General features: G+C 39.1%; 2 pseudogenes; one reads left to right on the top strand and one right to left on the bottom strand.

The window, feature by feature from the left end:
• The window catches only part of LOC114209038 (vomeronasal type-2 receptor 1-like), a 28,461-nt pseudogene extending 4,665 nt beyond the window's left edge, over window positions 1-23,796 (top strand).
• Window positions 19,453-20,363, bottom strand: LOC114209127 (peptidyl-prolyl cis-trans isomerase FKBP3 pseudogene; annotated as a pseudogene).
• Window positions 23,797-24,056: the final 260 nt, after the last annotated feature.

Here is a 24,056-nt window from a genome sequence, read left to right as displayed (position 1 = left end):
AGAATGAGAGTTGGGAATAGAATAGTTATTTTTCAATGGAGAATAAATTGAAAAAAAATGTGATGGATTATAAGAGAAATATTTTTCCTTTAATGGCTGGGGGATGGAAAGGGGGAGGCCTCTTAATCATGGTTATATGTGAAAGGAAGGAGGAAGGAGATATTTCTCAATTAAAAAATCTCTCAACATGGGTTGCTGGAGGGGAGGTGGGTGGGGGGATGGGGTAGCTGGGTGATGGACATTAAGAAGGGCATTTGATGGAATGAGCATTGGGTGTTATATGCAACTGATGGATCGCTAAATTCTACCCCTGAAACTAATAATACACTATATGTTAACTAAATTGAATTTAAATTAAAAATTTTAAAAATTCTCTCAATATTAACAATTAAATAATGGCAGGAAAAATGATTAAATTGGAGTCATGTTTACATAGTACATAGAAATTTTGTATTTTGTTTTGATATACTTTTATCATATTTTCATATATTTACATAATTTTTATTATAATTAATGTCCAGAAGAACGTGAGAGAAACCTATAGGAAAGTAAGGAGGGAGAGTCATATGGCATCAAAGACTTCCAATGAATGGAAAAAATGTATTGAGGGGTTCTTTAGTAACCTGTGTGGTAGAGAGAGTAGAGAATATAAAGATATTTTTGTGAAAAGACATAATCAGCAGTTTGGGGAGATTATATCATATGAAAGATATTTAGAGCAAGAAAATGTACACAAAGGTGCTTCCCTGCCCAAACCAATCAACAATGAATATGATACATAGGTGAACCCTTGAAGTTGGCAGTATTGTTTATGAAAAACGATACCAGTGAGGTGCCTGCTGATATTCTCTCAAAATGCTCTCGGCACCACCCCCAGCTAACAGTTGCTCTCCCCTACCCCAAAGATCCACCCACTGACTAAAGCTGTACAAATCTATTTCTTTTTCAGGTTTAACTTTCGGGAATTCCGCTGGATGAGAACCATGATCCACACAATCAAGGAGATTAACAAGAGGAAGGACATTTTGCCCAATATCACTTTAGGCTATTGGCATTTTGATACCTGTTCCACCACCTCCAAATCTGTGGAACCGGCTCTGATATTTCTTACAGGGCAGGAAGAAAACAAGCCCAATTTTAGAAACAGCACCAGAGCATTTCTGGCAGGAATTGTTGGAGCAGGTGGGTCGTCCTCATCAGTTGCTGTATCAAGAATTCTAGGGTTATATTATTTACCACAGGTAATACTCAGGTATCTCAGAATAGTGTGCTGGGTGCTAGCTTGTAAAGAAACACAAGCTATGTTTGGATTAAATGCAGTAGATAGTAAGGTGCTCAGGTGAGGCTGAGATAAGATGCAGAGACAAACAGGGACGATGGTGAAGCCGCTGCCCCTAATTCCTCTGTTCAGTCTAGGCTCAGCAAGTGTGACTTGATGCCTACCTGCAGGTGATTTCAGCCTCTTTTTTAAAAAAGAAAAAACAATTTTATTTATTCAAGAGAGAGAGCACAGGTGAGCTGGGGAGGGGAGGGGGTGACCTGGGGAGGGGAGGGGGTGACCTGGGGAGGGGAGGGGCAGAGGGAAAGAATCTCAAGCAGACTCCCTGCTGAGCCCTGCAAGGGGCTCCATCTCAGGACCCTGTGTCTATGACCTGAGCTGAAATCAAGAGTCGGAGGTTTAATCAGCTGAGCTACCCAGGCCTTCATTTCAGGCTCTTCTACATCCCTTAGGATCCTGCTTTAATTTTTGCCTTGAGGCTGTGAGTTACTGATTTGTATGTTAGCACCTCACTAGGCACGACACTCTATAGCACTGGGTGAGGCACAGAGGAGGTGATGGAAAAATACTAGGTGGTTGGTTGGCTGGCTGGTTGGTTGGTTGGTTGGTGCTAGGTGGTAAAAGGAATTCATTTTTTTCTTGCCTATATTAAAACTTATTATTCATAACTTTTTGTTCCATACACTAACCTACTGAAATGAGCCTGCGATTTTCACAAGATAGCTAGAATTTTGGGACGCTAATATTATGGAATTTTTGTTTTTTACTTAAAAAATATATTTTTTTTAATTCCTGTTAGTAAACATACAGTGTTATATTAGGTCCAGGTATATAATATAGTAATTTAACCGTTCCGTACATCACCCTGTGCTCATCACAAGTGCACTGCTTAATCCCCGTCATCTATTTCACACATCCTCCCACCCACCTCCCCCCACCTGGTGACCATAAGATTATTTTAAATTCAGAGACTTGTGACATGTTTCAATTTAAGAACAGATGATATTAGGAAGAATGGATTATTAAGAAAATATAAATAAAACTCTATAATTATTTCTTAAGGATGGATCATTAAAGTACAGTCAGGATTTATTAATATGAATGATGATTCAACTTATTTGTGTTACTAAAGTAATGGGAGAATTTGAAGTAATTGTGAGAAGTAGACTTTACATTGTATTTCTATTATGAAGCTGCAAATACAAATGTGGGAGGAATAGGAAAATACTGAGAAACTGAACCAAGAGGAGGGGTTGGGTGACACGGCTGACATCTTAGGCGTGGGCTTCATGCAGCTCATTTGAAAGGTTGCCGTGATCTCTATCTTCCACCAAAAACCAACTGTGGTCCAGACACTGGATAGAAAACTCTAGGTTGATTTTCTCATTTAAATCCTTGCAAAGAAGGAAAAGAAATCTATGTGATGCTTTCACATTGGTTGTTTCACTTAATATACTGATCATATTAAATTATTATATATTATAACATATATTAATATAATGTGTATATTATTCATTGTAATATCCTGAGTATATAGTAGGTGTATTTAATGTACTTAAGATGTAGATGTCATTACCCTGATTTTACTCATGGGGAAACAGGTTCAGAGGGTTTAAGTAACTTGTCCACAATCTTACACTAATTATGGAGCCAGAATTAAAAACCAGGCATCTTTGCTTCCTAAATGAGATTCTTTCCTACATATGACCTCCATTATGGTGCTGCTAGCAAGTTTCCAAGCAGAATGTAAACTTTAGCCAGTAGAGTAAGAATAGGACAAGTGGTGGGGCACCTGGGTAGCTCAGTTGTTAGCCGTCTGCCTTCGGCTCAGGTCATGATCCCAGGGTCCTGGGATAGGGCCCCGCATCGGGCTCCCTGCTCAGTGGGGAGCCTGCTTCTCCCTCTCCCACTCCGCCTGCTTGTGTTCCCTCTCTCGCTCTTTCTCTCTCTGTCAAATAAATAAATAAATAAATAAATAAATAAATAAATAAATCTTAAAAAAAAAGAATAGGACAAGTGGTAGAGAAAAGAGAAAATAGGAATATTTTGTCTCTTATAAAGGAATTGACAGTCATGGGGCTATGGAATTATAATATAGGAGGCCCCATTGATGGTAACATATTAATAACAAGGAATGGGTAAGGGAAGAATGTAGCATATGTTCCTCATTGTAGAGTCAGGGAGGCTAGAGGTAAGGCATAGCAGAAGTGCATGTACAACTCAAGAATTCATGGTGCTGATGGAAATACACACAAGAATCACTGGCAGAATGCAAAAAAAAAAAAAAACCTTTTCATTTTTCTACACAAGCACCTATAAAATGAGGGCTTCTAAAACTTTGTTGGAGAATGTGGCTAGACCTGCAGGTGCAGTGGAACTTCCTACCACCCTCCTCCAGGGAGTCTCAGGACCTAAACACTCAGCAGTCCTGGTGGAGAGAAACAGGGAAAGAAGAGAAAGAGGGAAAGGAGTGGTGGTGGAAAGACACACAGACACACACAGAGGAGGGGCCGAGGGAAGGAGGGAGGGGGGAAGAACAAGAGGGAACTGGTCTGCCAAGTAGACTGTGAGTCAGCTAGCTCCATCATCCCTGTGGATGAGAAGCTAGAGCTGAGAAAGCACCTGGATGGCTTGACTTCCACACCTAGTCTCATGTGAACATAGATGAAAGGCAGATGACCTCCTTTTCCGTGCTGTGACCCCAGCTGTGAAAAGTGCTGCATTGAATGTCATCTTAATAATTAGCTCCTCAGACTCCCCTGGAGTGGGGTGGGAAAAGGGCGCATAGGGAGGTCAAAGTGTTCCCTCCAACAGTCCCCACCCATGGGCTAGGGAGCAGACTACAAGTCCTTTTATGGAAGGATGTGGGAATGAAGGGAGAACAAATGTTAAGTCCCCTCCCTCTCCAATAAAAGCATTCAGAGATTGTGTAATATACGATTTGGCTATTACTTCCTAATAACTGCATGAATATTTTCAATTGTAGATGGGTTATGCCTCTACGTTCTCAATTCTTAGTGACAAACACCAGTTTCCATCTTATGTTCGCACAATAGTCAGTGATGTCAAACAAGCTGTGTATTCTATGGCTTATGCTTTGGATGGTCTAAGTAGATGCAAAGAAGGACATGTGCCATACATTCTAGCAAACACGTGTGCATATATCCCTGACTTTGAGCCTTGGCAGGTAAGTTGTTGGTTTGTTTTACTTCATGATATAGTTTGACATTAAAAGAATTCATACTAATAAAACCTTTGACTTGCTTTTGTATTTAATAGATATGGTTTTATCACACGCCTACCTAAAAGAATAGCTTGCTTGTGTGACCTAAATGAACATTTGTTAAGTTCCCATTTGTTAAGAACTTAACAGAGTTCTTAGGTTTGTTGTGAATGATAGAAAATTCCCCCAAAACAGTACCTTATGCAAAATAGTTTTTTTTTTTCCCCTTCACATAAGTGAAGTTCAGAGATTAGCATTCTAGCACTGAAAGATGGCTTAGGGATCCTGATTCCTTCTACCTTGTTTCACTGTTCTCAATATGTGGGTTCATCTCATAATCTCAAATGGCTCCTTGGACTTCAACCATCATGTCCCTACTGTAACCAGCAGGAAGGAGAAAGGGCAAAGATGTGTACCTCCCTCCATTTCTGGATATTTCCTGGAAATTACATACAATTTTCCTTACATCCTATTAGCCAGAATTTAGTGACATGGTCATACCTAGTGGTGAGGGAAACTTTAGCCTCTGTGCAGTGCAGGAGGGCCAGAAGGAGAAGACTAACGGGGTCATCTTAGAGATATGGCTCTCTGATTTCCTGTCTCAATTCTGATGTCCCAGCAACTCATGTTGGGGCACAGTAGCCTGAATGATCTCAGCAAGGGGCACATCTCACACCTAACCAGAGTGCTCCTTTGCTTACATCCTTCAGTACCTCCCTTCTAATCCGTAGAGGATAAAGCATGCTGTCTGTGGTCTGGCACTCTTAGTGTCTTTGATTCAATCATTCCTTCCATGACTCTCAGCGCTTTATTCTCTAGCAACACCAAATTGCTTGTCCCTCCCAATAGAGTCGCAGTAGTCAGAACCACCCCAGCTTTATTTTTATTTTCAAATGGACCCCACTGTGCATTTAGTTTTGTGTCTAGTTAGTCTCCTCCCATCTGTGGTAGTTCTCCATTCTTCCCTTGTTTTTCATGACTGATATTTTTTATAATTACTGGCCAGTTATTTTTAAATGTTTTGGGTTTTTCTATTTTTTTTCTCATGATTACATTGAGATTATGCATTTTTGGCAAGAATACCATAGAAGTGATGTATTCTTTTTATGTCTTATATCAGGAGGTACATGATGTCATTGTGAATGATTATTGTGGACATTAACTTTCATCACTTAGTGATGTCACCATGCTTTTCCACTGAAAAGTATCTATGTTTCCCTTTGTAATTAACAATTATCTTGCGAGGGCAATATTTTGAGGATCTGAAAATAACACTTCTCATCATGGCTTTTCCACAAATTTTAGCATCCGTTGATGATGATTCTTGCCTGAAACAGCTATTATTGTGTTGTTTAAAAAATGGTGATTTTCTATTTCCCTCATTCCTTCTACATTTATTAACTAGAATTTTTCTCTCCCCTCTGATTTAATTATAACCATATGGACTCAAGGATATTCATTTCTATTCGAGTAGAATAATCCACAACTATCATTATTTATTCTGTTGCTCAAAATTTCCCAGATTTGACTGTTGGGAGCCTCTTTGAGCTGGTTTTCATTTCCTTTTGACACATCTTTATCATTTGTGAGCACTTCCTTATTTTCTGTAATCCCAAGATGTTCTGGGCTCATCTCATACTTCCTTTACTTCACGTCAGTGGTCAGCCATTTCTCCAAAAGAATCCTATTTCCATTTACTGGAAATGGAATTTGTAAACCAAGATCTGAGTGCAAGGCATGTTCCTTGGTACTGGAGAAGTTGTGGTAAATTCAGAATGAGAAATTGTTATATTTTATTTTTTTAATAACATATAATGTATTATTTGTTTCAGGGGTACAGGTCTGTGATTCATCAGTCTCACGCAATTCACAGTGCTCACCATAGCACATATCCTCCCCAATGTCCATCACCCAGCCTCTCCATCCCTCCCACCCCCTCTTAAAGGTCATAGGGCAGTTCCTTCATTTTAAAAGAAATCCTTTGGGTACTTATTTTTAAATAATAAAAAGGATCCTATATGGTAAATAACAATTCCCCAATTCATTATTTGAATATTTCAATATTATAATTTAAATTTGCTCAAAGAGCAACAAATGTGTATTAGAATTACAGAGAAGAGACTTTAGTGAGGTTCAAGGGACCACACAGCGTCATGGTGAGTGTTGGTGGGATAGTCCATGACAGGATTCATGATACTTGACACATACCCCGTATAATATCACTAAGTTAAAACTGAAAAGCAGGACCTCACACAAGAGAGGTTTAACAGGTTCATTAAGAATGCATCATTAAAAAAAATGCTTCATAAATGTACCGAAGTAAAATTTTTCATTTATTTAAAACTAAAATGGGGCACCTGGGTGGCTCAGTTGGTTGGGCGACTGCCTTCGGCTCAGGTCATGATCCTGGAGTCCCGGGATCGAGTCCCACATTGGGCTCCCTGCTCAGCGGGGAGTCTGCTTCTCCCTCTGACCCTCTTCCCTCTCGTGCTCTCTGTCTCTCATTCTCTCTCTCTCAAATAAATAAATAAAATCTTAAAAAAAAATAAAACTAAAATGACCATGTACTCCATTTTTCTAAGCTTATCCTATTAGCAGATCTGATCAGAATATGTATATTTATAAAACCCTTTTACTCTTGTGGTTTATTTGGACATATCTCTAAACTCTTTTTGTATACCTGGGTGGTAGGGAACTGTCTCCTACCATCCAATGGTGATAAACAGATGGAATTATGGCAATGTTGTTCTACAGAATGGTCAGGGACTGGTAGCTTTTGAAAATTTCCTTTCTTAACTCTTCTGAAGAATGGAAAGGGAAAGAATGCCTCTTCCCAATGGACTCACCAGTGAAAGTCACCGTGTTGTATACTCTGATACAGATTTTATGTTGGTTGAGAACAGCATATGGTAAAAGGAAGGAGAGACAAAAGGGCAGGTAGCCTAGAGTGGCCCTACTCCAGGATGGATGGTGATTTCAGAACACTTGGGATATTGACTTACTGAAGGCTTCAAGTTATATTAATCTCTATGACAGAGATAGGGCAGGAATCATTCCCCTCATTTTACAGACCAGGAAACTAGTGCTTGTTCAGATATATGACTTAGCCCAAGGTCATGATGTTTGAAAGAGCCAAAATATGATGTCAGATCATCAGACATTGTAATTCAGACTCTTTCTACCAAGTTGTTTGGCCTCTCTGGTTTGAGAGGGACCTGTGTTCCATATGTTATTCCCTTGGCTTAGAATCTCCTTGTCCCCCATATTTGTCAGGCAAATTCCTACAAATTTTTAAAAACCCAGCCTAGATGGCTACTTCCTGGGGAAACCTCCTAAATTTTCCTAAGGCAATTAGTTAGCTAACTCTCTCACCCGTGCCTTTTCAACAGTCTTTCCACAACAGCAACATAGAGGTACACTGAATTTTACTATTAGTACCTGTTTATTTGTTCAGCCTCTCCACTGGATTGTGAGCTTTGCAAGGTAGGGAATGGATTGGTTGATCTTCATATCTCCAGCACCTGACATGTAGGGAAGGGAATGGTGGGTGAGGTAGACTCATACCTATATATGGAAGAAATCTAGGAGGGAAGTAGGAAGATCCTTTCTTCCCTAGATATGGAGGTATTAGGAAATATTAAGCACCACTATGCCTAATCAATGCTTTTTGTTAGAAATGTATGAGCCAAACAGGCAATTAAAAATGTTCTAGTAACTAAATTTAAAAATAAAAAGAAACAGATGAAATTAAATATAGTTGTTTTATCTGATCCAAAATAGCATTTTAACATGTTGTTATCATCACAATATAATATAAAATAATAATATAAAATTATTAATGATTGTTTACATTTTTTAAACAAAGTCTTTGCAATCCAGTGTATATTTTATACTTACAGCTCATCTCAATTTGGCCAGCTACCTTTCAAGTTTCAATGGTCACACGTGGCTAGAAGTTGTTGTATTAGATAACAAAGGCATAGAGGAAAAGGAAAAAAAAATCCAATCACATGAGTAAGTAAGAGTTTTGAGATTATTTTTTTCATAAGCCCTGTTCTCTAGGCAATCAAATATTTACAAATTGCTTTTTTATTCTCTTGTTTTTTTTTCCTTGTTTTCTAGCTAATGTACAATTTGAAGACACTTAAGTTTACTACTCATAATGGAGAGAGACTAGAAATTGATGAAATGGAGATGTGACTGGGTACTATGATATTCTAAATTGGCAATTAGGCGATAATGGAGAGATTGCCCTTGTGAAGGTTGGAGAATATATATTCACAAACTCTAAGTTTGAACTCGTGATGAAAAAGAATGTGACAATATTTTGGAACACTGAGTCATCAAAGCTTAGTTACTTTGACATCTTGTTTCATTTATGTACACAGAAAATTCATTTATGTACACAGAGAATTGTATTTCAGGCACTATAGAATATCAGACATCTAGATTTGGCTATTCCAAGTCAATTTTTTCAATATAGTACATATTTTTTCTATATACAGCTTTGGGTATTTTGTTTTGGAGATATTTTGGTATTTTTCTTGGACTATAGTTTTAAATATTAGTTTTATGATTTTGTTTTTCTTCTTCAAGTACTCCAATCAAAGGGTTTGACTTCCTTTGTCTGTCTTCTGTTTTATCTACTTTCTCTCTGATCATTTTTGCCTTTTTCTTTATTTTATCCTTATTCTTTTCATTGTTTTCCTGACTTTATTCTATGCTCCTTATTAAATTTTTACTCAAAATATATTTGTTTCACTTAAAATATATTTGTTTTTGAATGTCTTGTAACTTTATCTTAATTTCTGAAATGGCTTTATTTTGTCTTTAGTTTTTTTTCTGAGTAAAATGAATTTTTTCTATTTCTTCCAGTTGTATATTTATTTGTTTTTAATTTTTAAATGCCTGACTCAAGTATTTTTGCACATCTCTAAGTGTTTTTCTGAGAGTATTTAATTGTGCTGGAATATTTATTTAAAATGCTATGTTACATTATTCTCCCATGTAATGGTTGTTGTGTGTGTGTGTTGATGGGATCTGCAGCAATGTTTTGATTTTCATTTTCTGTTTTCTTCTTATAGTAAACTTACGTCAAGGCACTTACACCTATTATTGTTCATAGACAGGGATGAGAGTTTCTGGTGTTTTACAAATCCCTATTTCAAGACTGCCTTCTTCTTTTAGTAGGGTGAAGAGTAGTAGTTCATTTAAGACATGACTTTTTGTGGTAAAGGAAAGCTTAATGTGTCTTTTGGTTTTATGGTTCACTCTTGTTTCTGCAGGATTCTTAACTTTCCCCTCTTCTTTCCCTTTCTACCACATCTCAAAAAGGCACTTCTCCTCTCCATATACCTTCTAGTCCCAGTGAAATGGTGCCATCCTGAGACTGGCACCTCGAGTCCCACTTTCAAGACCTTTCCCTAGAGCTGGTCCTGTCTCTCCATGGTTTGGGACCTTTTTTAACATAGGCTGGGACATTTTCTTTCTAGGAATGATTTGTCTGCTCTCCATCAACCTTCAGTTCTCAGTTCCCTCTTACTCTTTCCTGCACAATTTCTCAAGTTTCCATCCATTTTCCATATACCCAGGGAAGAGGGAGGAACTCTAGAAATGGCCTTGCTGGAATTTAATGGCTGTTTCTCTACATACAAGTACTTTGAAGTTCATAGTATTCCCTTTATGATCCTAACGTCGTGCGTCATGTGTGGTTTTACTACTTTTTTTGCTTTTTAAATTTGTGTGGTCTTTTTGAGAGGATGTGTGGAGAGATTCGCAGTTTAGCAGCTACCATTATCCTGGGGCAAACCAGAAGTCCTTCTTTCCCCTTCTGATGGTAGTTCTAGAGGGATTTCATTTCTTCCTCCCCTTTTTCTTATTTGTTCTCAGGGCCAGAGAATGATAGAGAGAATTTACAAATTCATAATATAATTTGGAGTAGGGAACACTAGTTACCAGTATAGTATATTTGTGGGTGCACATATATGTCAACAAGCTTTGATCTATCATTCAAGAAATCTTTTATAGGAGAGAAAGATGAGTTTCATAAGCTTCAAAATTCTTTCCAAAGTATTGTTTTCAAAATTGTTCTGAGAGGTAGGAGAAATAAGATTTGAGGATTAAATGCATTCTCTTTGGATGTAAACCACTTACCCTACGTAAAAAACTATTATTTTCCTTATTATTATTATTTATTGAGAGAGAATTATTGTTACTTATTTTACTTGTTATTACAATTTTTATTCCTCCTCCTTCTATGCAACAGGAGGGCTTTGATATGCAGGACTGAGAAGTGGCTGATGAGCTAGAGACTGGGTCCCTTGGGTATGACATAAAGACAGCACCTGGAGAAGAATTGGAGAAAGTTGAGGAGAGACCTCATCACTTACCAGAAGTCATGAAGGAACTCCATTACTTCCCAGACAGCTGAACTTTTTACCCTTAATGAAATATTAGTTCTAGGAGAGTAGGACTCGAGGGCCTTTGATATTCTAGTTCAGTGGTTACTACAGGTCACAGTAAAATGATAGAGGGGTGGTGAGAAAGCATTGGCAATTTAATCTTCCCTGTGGATCTCACAATGAAGGGACCAGCAGGAGCCAGGACTGAATGTGGACATCAGTGCAGTCAGGGGTTTTTCTTTGCTGCTGCAGACTTTTTTTGGGGGGTGTGGGGTCTGTTTTCATCTTGATTCTTATTCCTATATCTTCTCTCTTCCTGTGTGGCCCTGTAGATCTGAGATCTGAGATTCCCCAAATGGTCTTCCAAATCCTATTGGGAAAAGATCTAAGAATAAGTGACAAGGAAATTAAGATTGCTGAGCTCCTATGCTGTGCCAGACACCTTGAAGATCTTTTTTTTTGTTTTTTATCTCTCTTCTTTTTTTACTCTCCACCTTCCATGGGCAGCAATAAACATATATAAACTCATGCAAACTCACAAAAGCATATACACAGACATAGCAGTTCCTTCCTTTCCTGGCGCATCCTCAGGAAGCACTCGGACACACTATGACAGGATATAAAAATAGAAGCTACAGTGTTTGCCACTGGAGGGGCCTCAGCTCTTTTCTGCATTTTATTTCTTTGACCTAGAGTTGTTCTGTCCAAATTGGTAGCCCCTATTCACATGTATTTTTTAAAATTTAAATTAATTAAAATTAAATAAAATTAAAAAGTCAGTTCCTTTGTCATACTGGGGCACATTTCAAGTGTTCAACATCCACCTGGGGCTAGGAGCACCATATTGTGTATATAACACTTCTGTCATTGCAGAAAGACAGAGCTGCCCTAGGCCTAGTGTACAAACTATCTTCTGTGGTCTAGAACTCTCCATGAATGGGGCCTGAGACTTTTCACTTTGTATTCCTACTGTTAGGCATAAAGTAGGTACTCAATATAATATTTTGCATGAAACAGAGAAGATGTTATTGCTTGTACAGACAAGGTTCATAGAATGCTGTTCTACTAAAAATTGATGTAAGAAGAGTAAAATGACATAGTAGATTTCTATTTTAATAATGTTTCATCAGAGCATGACTGTTTCTCCCTCTCCCGCTCCCCCTGCTTGTGTTCCCTCTCTCTGTGTCTCTTCTGTCAAATAAATAAATAGAATCTTTAAAAAAAAAAGGATAATAATTTTATTTTTCTTATCTTCTTTATTAAAATCGGGGATATATTTGTACAATGAAATCGGTTCAAATGAATTTGATAGAAATTTACTAAGCATCTGTGAGTCCACCTCTTGTTAAGCACTCTAAAAAACCACTACCCTGAATTCCAGTCCAAGATGGCGACATAGGAAGACATTGAATCACCTCCTTCATGGACACACCAAATCTACACCTGTTTATAGAGCATTTCCTCCTGAAGAGGAACTGAGAACTGACTGGACAGCTTGTGCACAACAAAAGATTGAGAGACCACTCTGAGAATGACAAGAGAGATGGAGACATGGTAACAAAGGGAACCCACCTGCTACCCCCCACACTGGGAACTGCAGTGGGGAGGGATAGTACCCTGAGATGACCTTGAGCAGATTTATTTGCCCTGGGGCACAGAAAGAAAGGCTGAGATTTAAAAGAGCAACTAGAATATGAAGGGACTAGCCCTAGAACCTTGCCAAACAGGGAGGGAGCTGCTGGAACTTTCTCTGGGTTGGAGGGGCTAGTGAGTGCCTGCGTTTATGTTCCCCTTCTGCCTTGATACTGGATGGGAACAGGGTCTGTGTACCCTATCGGCCTGCTGCCTCAGCATTTCCTGGGCCCCTAGCCCACACCAGCTCCAGCCATCCCACCAAGTCTCTTTGGTGTACACTGGGCAGTGTATACCAGAACATCCCTTGTCAGTGCCCACTACAGCTCCAGCTATTGCACCAAGGTAACACAGGAGCAGAGCACCCCAGAAGACTCCAGGCCCATCCCACTTCAGCTCCAGATGGCTTGCTAGGGCACCCCTGATACAGAGTACTCTGGGACTTCCTGGCTATGCCTACCTTAGCTCCAGCTGCCCTGCCAAAGTGTCCCCTGTGCAGAACACCCTGGGAACACCTGGCCTGAGCCTGCCTCAGTTCTAACCACCCCAGCAGGGCATGGAGCACCCTGGGACATCCCAGATCACACCCCATCTCTGTTCTAGCTGCCCCGCCAGGATAATCCCTGTGCCGAGCACCCCAGGGCACCCTGGTTTATACCCACTTCAGGTTCAGCTGTCCTGCCAGGGCACTCTCTGTGCAGAGAGCTCAGCAGCTTCTCCCCTTGCACTCACTTCAGTTTAAGCTGTCCTGCCAGGGTGCCCTCTCGATGGAGAGCCTCAGGGCCATCCCAGCCCATGTCCATTTCAGCTCTGGCCCTTTCATCAGGGCAGCTCCAGCCCTGGCCTTGGGACCGCCATCCCACACAGCTCCAGCCAACCGGTTAAAGTCACCAGGCACAAGTCTACACAGGTGACAGCCATCATAAGACCATTCCTTCAACTGTAGAAGTCACAGTTCCACCTAATTTATAGAAACAAACATAGAAAGTCAAGCAAAATGGAGAGACAGGACTATGCTCCAAATGAAAGAATAAGAGAAATCCTTAGAAAAAGAACTAAATGAAATGGAGATAAGCAATATGCTTGATGAAGAGTTTGAAGTAATAATCATAAAGATGCTCATGGGACTGAAGAGAGAAGTGGAAGAACTCAGTAAGAGCTTAAACAAAGAGATAGAATATGTAAAAAAGAACCAATCAGAATTGAAGAATACAGTAACTGAAATGAAAAATACACTAGAGGGAATCAACAAGTAGATTAGCAGAAGCAGAAGACAGATTAGACATCTGGAAGACAGGGTAATTGAAACATCCAAGCAAAACAGAAAAAAGGGGGGCACCCAGGTGGCTCAGTCATTAAGCATCTGCCTTCGGCTCAGGTCATGATCCCAGAGTCCTGGGATTGAGCCCCACATCAGGCTCCCTGCTCCGCGGGAAGCCTGCTTCGCCCTCTCCCACTCCCTTTGCTTGTGTTCCTGCTCTTGCTGTGTCTCTCTCTGTCAAATAAATAAATAAAATCTTAAAAAAAAAACAAAGAATTTTTAAAAGTGAGGATAGGTTAAGAGATCTCTTGCAAAAATCTTCAACAAAATATAAGCAAACCATGGTCAACAATACATTAAGAGGATCATTCACCACAATCAAGCAGGATTTATTCTGGGGATGCAAGGATGGTTCAATATTCACAAATCAGTCAACATGATACACCACATCAACAAAATGAAGGATAAAAATCATATGATCATCTCAATAGATGCAGAAATGGCATTTGACAAAACTCAAAATTCATTGTGATAAAAACTCTCAACAAAGTGGGTTTAGAGGGAACATACCTCAATACAATAAAAGCTTATATGAAAAACCCACAGCAAACATCATACTCAGTGGTGAATAACTGGGAGCTTTCCTTCTAAGATCAGGAACAAGACAAGGATGTCCACTCTCATTGCTTTTATCCAACATAGTACTGGGAAATTCTAGCCACAACAATCAGAAAAGAAAAAGAAATAAAAGGCATCCAAACTGGTAAGAAGTTAAACTGTTACCATTTGCAGATGCTATGATACTAATCATAGAAAACCCTGAGGACTACAAAACAAAACAAAACAAAACAAAACAAAACAAAACTATTAGAACTAATAAAGAATTTGGTAAAGTTGCAGGATACAAAATTAATAAACAGAAATTGGTTGTGTTTCTATACATGAATAACAAAGCAGCAGAAAGAGAATTAAGAAAACAGTCCCATTTACAATTGCATCAAAAAGAATTAAATATCTAGGAGTAATCTTAACCAAGGAGGTGAAAGACCTGTACTCTGAAAACTATAAAACACTGTTGAAAAAAATTGAAGACAACACAAACAAATGGAAAGATATTCCATGTTCATGGATTGGAAGAATTAATATCATTAAAATGTCCATGCTACCCAAAGCAACCTACAGATTCAAAGCAATCCCTACCAAATACTATCAGCCTTTTTCTTAGAACTAAAACAAATAATACTAAATTTTGTATGGAACCACAAAAGACCCTAAATAGCCAAAGCAATCTTGAGAAAGAGGAATAAAGCAGAAGGTATTACAATTCCAGATTTCAAGATATTCTCCAGAGCTGTATGAATCAAAACAGTATTGTATCGACACAAAAATAGACTCATAGAATCAGTGGAACAGAATAGAGAGCCCAGAAATAAACCCACACTACACAATTAATCTATGACAAAGGAGGCAAGAATATGCAATGGAGAAAAGCCAGTCTCTTCAATAAATGGTACTAGGAAAACAGGACAGCTATATGCAAAAGAATGAGACTGGACCACTTGCTTACACCATACACAAAAATCAACTCAAAATTGATTAAAGACCTAAATGTGAGATCTGAAGCCATAAAACTAGAAGACAACATAAGCAGTAATTTCTTTGACATCAATCTTAGCAATATTTTACTAGATATGTCTCCTCAGACAAAGGAAACAAAAGCAAAAATAAACTATTGGGACCTCATCAAAATAAAAAGCTTTTGCACAACAAAGGAATCCATCAACAAAATGAAAAGGCAACTGACTAAATAGGAGAAGATATTGCAAATGACATACCTGGTAAGGGATTAATATCCAAAATTTATACAACTTAACACCAAAAATGAAATAATCCAACAAAAAATGGGCAGAGGACTTAAATAGAATTTTTTCCCCAAAAAGATATATAGATGGCAAACAGACACATGAAAAGATGCTCAACATCATTCATCATCAAGGAAATGCAAATGAAAACTGTAGTGAAATATCACTTCACACCTGTCAGAATGATTAGAATCAAAAAGATAAGAAATAACAAATGTTGGTGAGAATCTGGGGAAAGAAGAATCCTTGTGCACTGTTAGTGAGAATGTAAATTGGTGCAGCCACTGTGGGAAACAGTATGGAATTTCTTCAAAAAATTAAAATAGAAATACCATATGCTCCAATAATTCCACTACTGGATATTTACCCAAAGAAAACAAAAACAAAAACACTAATTCAAAAAGATATATGCTCCTCTCTGTTTATTGAAGCATTATTTACAATAGCCAAGATATGGAAGCAACCCAGGTGTCCATCCATAGATGAATGGATAAAGAAAAGTGGTATGCATATGTATATAATGGGGTATTACTCAGCCATAAAAAAGAATGACATTTTGCCATTTACAACCACATAAATGGACCTAGAGGGTATTATGCTAGGTGAAATAAGTCAGAGAGAGAAAGACAAATACTATATGATTTTACTTACATGTGGAATCTAAAAAACAAAATAAACAAACAAACAAAAAACAGAAATGAACCAAAAAAATAGAACAAACTGATCATTGTCAGAGGGAACGGGGGTGGGAGGATGGACAAAATGGGTGAAGGGGAGTGGGAGGTACAGGCTTCCAGCTATGGAATGAATAAGTCATGGGGATGAAAGGTACAGCACAGGGAATACTGTCAATGGTCTGTAATAGCATTGTATGGTGACAGATGGTGGCTACACTTGTGGTGAGCATTGGATAACATATAGACTTGTGGAATCACTATGTTGTACATCTGAAACTAATGTCACATTGTTTGTCAACTACACTTAAAAAAAAAATGCAGGAGCCAAGCAGAAGTTTTCCCTGGTCAAAAATTGGACAACTTGGGCGCCTGGGTGTCTCAGCCATTAAGCGTCTGCCTTCGGCTCTGGTCATGATCCCAGGATCCTGGGATCGAGCCCCCCATTGGGTTCTCTGCTCCGCGGGAAGCCTGATTCTCCCTCTCCCACTCCCCCTGCTTGTGTCCCCTCTCTTGCTGTGTCTCTCTCTGTCAAATAAATAAATAAAATCTTTAAAAAAATTGGACAACTTGAGCATCAATAAGGAAAATAAATGCAATAAAAGAAAACACATTTTTAAAATCCATAAGTTCGTAATGATATTCTCATTTCAAAATTAACCAGCTTTGGAGGATTCTTTGGAACCAACCTGTTATTTCACAAACTACAAAATAAAGGGAAAGAAGTAAAACACACACACACACACACACACACACACACACGCACACAACCACCAAAACACTGCCTTCATAGCACTTATAATGTAATTAATTAATTAATTGAGCCAATATTTATTGAGCACAATATTACAGATGCTAGACAGCATCCTAGGAACTGGGGATATGTCACTGTACAAAACAGAACAAATCCCTGACTAATGGAGCTAACGTTTCAGTGGGAGGAAATAGGCAATAAACAAGACAAATAGATAAATTGTATGTTATCTTGAAGGGTGATAGTGCTGAAGGGAAAAAAGTAGTAGGGTCTGAGATAGGGAGTGATGGGGGGAGTGTTGAAACTTCACATAATGTGGTCAGGGAAGGGTGACATTTGGTGACATTTGAACAAAAAGGGAAGTGAATCCATGCATCATGGGGGGGGGGAGGAGCATTCCAGGCAGAGGCAATGGCAGTTTCTAAGCCCTGAGGCAGAGGCGTGCTTGGCATGTGGAGGAACGGCAAAGAGGTCAGTGTGACTGGACAGAGTGAGGGAGTGGGAGAGTAGTGGGAGAGGAGGGAAGAAAGACGAGAGAGGGTAGATCACATAGGGCCTTATTGGCTATTTCAGGACTTTGGCTTTTACACTGAGTGAAAAGGGGAGCCATGGGAGAGCCTTGAGAGAGAACAGTAATAGTCTGATTTAGGGTTTAAAGGATCATCTCTTGGGGTGCCTGCGTGGCTCAGTCAGTTAAGCGACCAACTCTTGATTTCGGCTCAGGTCATGATCTCAAGGTGGTGAAATTGAGTCCCGCACTGGGCTCCAGGCTCAGCTTGGAGTCTGCTTGAGATTCTTTCTCTCCCTCTGCCTCTGCCCCTCCCCCTGCTCGGGCTATCTCTTTCTCTATAAATAAATAAATAAATAAATAAATAAATAAATAAATAAATAAAATCTTTAGAGGATCATTTGTTTACCATGCTGCAAATAAACTGAAGGAGTGGGCTGGTGGTGGGGCAGACAAGAGTAGAAAAAGGGACACCAATTAGAAGACCAATAAAATAATCCAAAATAATTTGGGTGCTTGAACCGAGATAGATGTGATGGAAGTGGCACATAATAGTCAGATTCTGGATATCTTACAGTTAGAAGCCAGTGGATTTGCTGACAGACTGGACTTGGAAGTGTCCTGCCTTAAATAATTAGTAGGCAGCATAAGGCATGATTTAACTCATGTTGGTAAACTGAGTCTGGAGGTTGGTGAGCAGATGGGCCTGAGTGAAGGAGAGGGAATATATAGGCAAATAATGCAAGATAAGGTTGGAGGTTATGGATGAGAATGGTGGTGTTGTGACAGAAATGAGGAATTTGGGAGAAGGAATAGGGTTAATGGGGATAGCTTTGGACATGTTGAATTTGAGATGATGGTGGAAACTCAAAGTAGGGACATACTGGGAGTTTAGAATATGGACTTAGAGTTCAGGTGGGATAGGTTGGTAGAGATTAAGATTTGGGAGTTTTTAAATAAAGCTGCTGTTTAAAGACAGAGTGAATGAGCTGCCTTATATCAACAGATAAAAGCAGAGGACTAAGGAGCAAACCTAAGAAAATGCCCACAGTGGTGAGGAAGGTGGAGGACGTAGAACCAATTAATAAATAAAAGGCCCAGTGGAAGACAAGGGAGCCTGCATTTCAAGGAGGGGTTGATTAAGAGTGCCAAATATTGAAGAGATACAAAAGAGAATGTAGCTAGAGGAAAAGCTAGCAGACACGGCAGGAAACATTTTAGTGAGGTGAGTGGGTTAGAAGCTAGGTTACTGGTGTTGAGAAGGGAAGGGATACTGAGAAATGGAACAAAGAGGCATCAGCTCATTGTTTATGATGATTTTCAAAGAAAGATATATGGAGAGCTCACTTCAGAAGACTGGGTCAGGAGAGAGGAAATCCAGTTCATTCTTTGGTCACGCATGCACACACCTTGTAAGAAGAAGGTGTGTACAGCAATACACACTTCAGTAATGGTACATGCCATAACTGATCTCAGAGATTTCTAATATTTTTCATTGTTATCTAATTCAGATTTAACCTATAAAACTCAATATAGGAAAATTCTGATTTCCAAAGTAAATATAAATGTGATTATTGACTTTCCAAAATAAATATTTCCTTAATGGAAACTACATTTTATCTCCTTTTTAAATAATCTTCATTTGGAAATGGAAATCTTCATTTCCATGAAGATATAAACTGATTCACAAACATTGCATTTGTACTGGGTTTCAAAGTGCACGTCCCTGTAGAATGTAAAGGGAGACCTGTATTTACCATTGAGCTCTCAAAATTCTTTTTTTTTTTGACACTGAATATGTTTTTATTGAGCCTTTTAGTTTACAACATGAGGTAAAAGGAAAGTCATTTCTCCTTAACCAATATTTTACACAGCTGTTGTAAAATATTTCGAACTTTAGGGAATTATAATGGATTACATATATTAAAAGTTGGGGATTGGGTAAACAATATTGGAGTTCTTGAATTTTCCAGTTGACTCTTCCCTTACAATAGTAACCAGCTCTAATTAGTTACATAAGTTTCTTCAAGGCCATGTTTTATTGTTGCTGATATCTTTATATCCGAAGCATTGCTATTTCAGTCAGTATCCACTAACTCCACTTCAAAAATGAGTTTTGCATTTGGTGGGATTTTGGCATCAGGCTGTCCTTTCTTTCCATAAGCCCATTCTGGTTCAATCTCTAGTCGAGCCTTTTCTCCTTTACTCATAGTTAAGAGTGCTTCATCCCATCCTCTGATAACTTTGCCTATTCCAACCTTAAAACTTAAAGGCTTGGCATTTTTCTTCTTCTTTGAACTCATTTGAATATTAGTATCGAAAACAGTCCCATCCTGTAGTGTTCCTGTATACCAGCAGTGAACAACATCTCCCTTTTTGGGAAAGTTGGTTTTATCTCCTTTTTTAAGAACAGATTTTATGTATTTTGGTGGACCCTCATCCAGAGTCTCTTCAGACTTGGTTTCTTTGGGTTTATCTTCATTAAGCTTCACATTTTTCACCTGCTCAGACACTTTACTTATACTTTCAGTACCCTTGAAACGTTTACTTTCAAAATGATGGTTGTAGGCTGTAACCAAAAGGTCGTTGTTAGCTGTCTTGGCCACATTTTTAACGTTTCCTAGTAACTTCTACAAGAAACGAATCTGAACCGTGGTCCTGTAGAAACTTGATAATATCCTTCTTGGGTAGCTGCTCGCTGCGCGGCTGCTCCACGGTCCAAGCCCGCTGTGGTACGGCCGCCGCCATCTTCCCCCGCTGCTTCTGCTTTACTGTCAAAATTCTTTTTTTGTGAGAAAATATTCCGGTGTTATGCCTTGTCCACATTTCCTTTTTGTCCTGCCATTTTTTTTTCCCCTGGAAAAGATATTTTATATTTCTTTTCTGCTGAGCCTTTATGACACATCTTTGACTTTCAGACTGTTGGGATGACCCTGTGAGAAAAAATCTTTTACAGGCTTTCAAGACAATTCTTGGGGTCACTGCCCTCCCCCAACAAGCAGGAACAGATTTGTCAAACTGTCCCTTCTCAGGAGTATGCTGGGCATGGAGGCTGGTCTGAGGCCCCCAGATTGGAAAGACCTAACTTGAAGATAGCTCTGAATTTCTAGAATCAACCACAAGACTGACTTCAGCAAAATTCCTCTCTAGGCGCTGCAGGTGTCATTCATGCTCTTTGTTATCCATGCCCAGCTCTCCCGGGTTTCCCGAGATATCACAAAACCCATGGAAATCCAGGTGTGAACTCTCTCGACTTTTTTTTTTTTTTTTTGTGGAGACAAAAGGCTTTGTTACATGCATTGTATTTGTCTTTGCTAGCTTCCTCATTCGGTGTATACTGATCTATGTCATCCTGGGACACGGAAGGGGATTCGTCAGGGGGAACCGATCTGTTGCTTTGACTGCATCCCATGTGCTGATGGACATGTGTCACGGGAACCAGGTAGAGATGGTCATATATTTTCCCATGATATTGAAATGCAATTAGATTAAGCATGCTCCGGTGAAGAGGGCTTTGGGAGCCATCTTTATAAATAGTGTGAACAACTTATAACAAAAATCATTATAATCCATCAAACTGTTAGATATTCTTTGCAGTGTGGAAAAAAAGCATAATATTGGGTTTCAGTTCTAAAGCTGCTACAGTTGGGAAAAGGATTTGCATCTGTGAATTTAAGAGAAAAAAATAAAAAGAAAAAGAAATGTGAAATGTGAATAAATGGATTCATAAAAAGTACTTAAAATTATTTCAGTTTCTAAAATAGATTAAACATTAGTTATGTAAAAAATAGTCAATAATTGGAAAAATAAGTGAATTACAGTTCTCTATTCTACTGTATTATCTCTCATTTGGAATTATAAGATCAAGAAATCTATCCCTAAAGACAATGGACTTAAGGCCATAATTACTTCAGGTTTGCAGGATGAATTTTACAGATGAATTCTGTAACAACTGCTCTATGAATTCTTCTCTACAGCCTGCTGCATTGCTGCTCTTCATGACAAGGATTTTAGTGAGGTTTGGTTTGCTTAGCCTTATGAAGCATGTTGGATCAGGTGTACTTTTATCTCTGCTTATCTCTACCTTTAAAGATAATACAAGTTGTCCTTGTCCTTTACCAAAAGGCCCTCAATAACAATTTATTTCAAGAATTTTTAAAAATGTAAAATTTTCCCCAATTGGAAAATAGGTAACCTGAACACCTCCCTGAACCCCACGTGACCCAGTCTCTGCACTGAGTTACATCAAGAGAAGTCCAGTCCAGCAGTCCGAAGTGATTGGAAGGGAATTCCGATCTTCCCTAGCACCTTTCAGAGAACATTAAAGAGATCCACTTGATAATTTACCGTGAATGCATCTCAAATAGTTTTTTCTTACGTTGTAATAGTCTCCCTTGGAGAATCTGCCCAGCTGAAGGCTCCCAAATTTTTCTCAACTTTAGTTAACATGGTTGCTATTTTTGTTTCCCTTCTTATTCTCAGTCCATCTCTGCGTATTCTCTGGAATCTGGATCTGGAGGATGGGGAGGAGAAAGCTGAGAAAGACAAAATTCCCCTCAGTAGGTGGCAGTAATGTTGAATGGAAGGTTGAAAATACTTGCATTTTGGGTGCCTGGGTGGCTCAGTCGGTTAAGTATCTGCCTTCAGCTCAGGTCACCATCCCAGGGTCCTGGAATCGAGTCCCTGCATCAGGCTCCTTGCTCAGTGGGGAATCTGCTTCTCCCTCTACCCCTCCCCCCTGCTTCTGATCTCTCTCTCTCTCAAATAAATAAATAAAAATCTTAAAAAAAAAAAACACTTGTACTTTAATCCTTATCACGATCCTCTTGATTCACCTTAGTAGCTTTAATTTTCTCGTACATTGGAAACTGTGGATTATTCTCTGGTTTATGAGGATAGACTAGATACCTCCCTTCTCAATTGGATAATTGGAAGAGAAAGAGGCATCTTACCAGAAAAGGCCCATACAGGAAAGGCAGAAACCAAGAAGCCAGACTGAATTCCTACAACTGAAAATAATTCTCAACCTTTAATATTAGTTGCACACTCTAAGACCATTGTATTGATGCTTTTTTCTCTTCTTTTTAAAAAAATGTTGTATATTCTGTATAAAGGAATCTCAGTGAGTCCTACACTAGGTCTTTGGCTGCTCTGAGCTATTCGCAGCTGAAGGGGACAATTGATTTTCTTGCAGTCAATCCTCTGTTTTTTGTTCATTAGGTCAAAGGGAGTGTGAACAATGTGGTGAAGACTATTGGTCAAATGCACAAAAGAGCAAGTGTGTGCTGAAATAGGTGGCGTTCCTTGCCTACGATGAGGCCCTGGGATTCGTGCTTGTCATTCTGTCTATCTTTGGGGTGCTTGTGGTCTTGGCAGTCACAACTGTGTACGTGATATACAGGCATACTCCACTTGTGAACGCCAGTGACCGGGAGCTGAGCTTTCTCATTCAGCTTTCTCTTGTCATCGTACTGCTGTCTTCCATGCTTTTCATTGGCAAGCCATACAACCGGTCTTGCATGACCCGCCAGGTCCCTTTGGCAATGGGTTTTTCTCTTTGCCTGTCTTGCATTCTTGGAAAAACAATTTCACTGTTTTTAGCCTTCACAATTTCTAAATCCAAAACCTGACTTATATCCATCCATTCCCCTTATCAAAAAATCATTGTGCTGATCTCTGTTCTGGTAGAGATTGGCTTATGCACAGCCTACTTAGTATTGGAGCCCCCAAGATTGTACAAGAACATAGAATGTTGACATATAAAGATCATTTTGGAATATGATGAAGGTTCTATAGAGTTTTTATGCTCTATACTTGGGATCCCTGTCTTCCTGGCCTTGCTATGCTTTCTAACAACTTTTGTTGTTCGCCAATTGCCGGATAATTACTATGAAGGAAGAAGAATCACGTTTGGAATGCTGGTCTTCTTCATCATCTGGATCTCTTTTGTCCCTGCTTACTTGAGCACCAAAGGCAATTTCAAAGTATCTGTGGAAATATTTGCAATCTTGGCATCCAGCTATGGTTTGTTGTGTTGTATATTTGCTCCGAAGTGTTTCATTACTTTGCTGAGGGCAACAAGGAACACCGATGATATTGTTGGTGGAAGAGTCCCCACCATAGATAGAGCATCCAACTGACTTCAGCCTCTGTGAGCGGTAAGCTTAATAATTGCACAGCGTCAACTGTTCTGGATGAATAGAGTTGTGAATTACATGTGTCCTTCAAAACTGCAATGGTGACATGGTTCAACATTTCCTTTCAGGTTGCTCCTGCAGCCGCCACCTGATGCTCTGGGGTAATATTTAGGATTTGGGTTCTAGTAGTATGGTCCTAGCATGGGATATGAAATCTCTAAGATACCATTTAGCATGAATTAGAGTACCTGTTACCACTGAAATTATAAATAACTTCATTTAAACATTTCATAATACTTTGGTATGAGGAGTGTATAGTAGAGGG

The sequence above is a fragment of the Eumetopias jubatus genome, unplaced genomic scaffold (assembly GCF_037043125.1).
Source record: "Eumetopias jubatus isolate StellerSeaLion01/CBP00866 unplaced genomic scaffold, mEumJub1_p1.0 scaffold_1, whole genome shotgun sequence".
Classification (NCBI taxonomy): domain Eukaryota; kingdom Metazoa; phylum Chordata; class Mammalia; order Carnivora; family Otariidae; genus Eumetopias; species Eumetopias jubatus.
The sequence above is the reverse complement of the archived record's forward strand: the minus strand, read 5'-3'. Positions and strand labels throughout refer to the sequence as shown.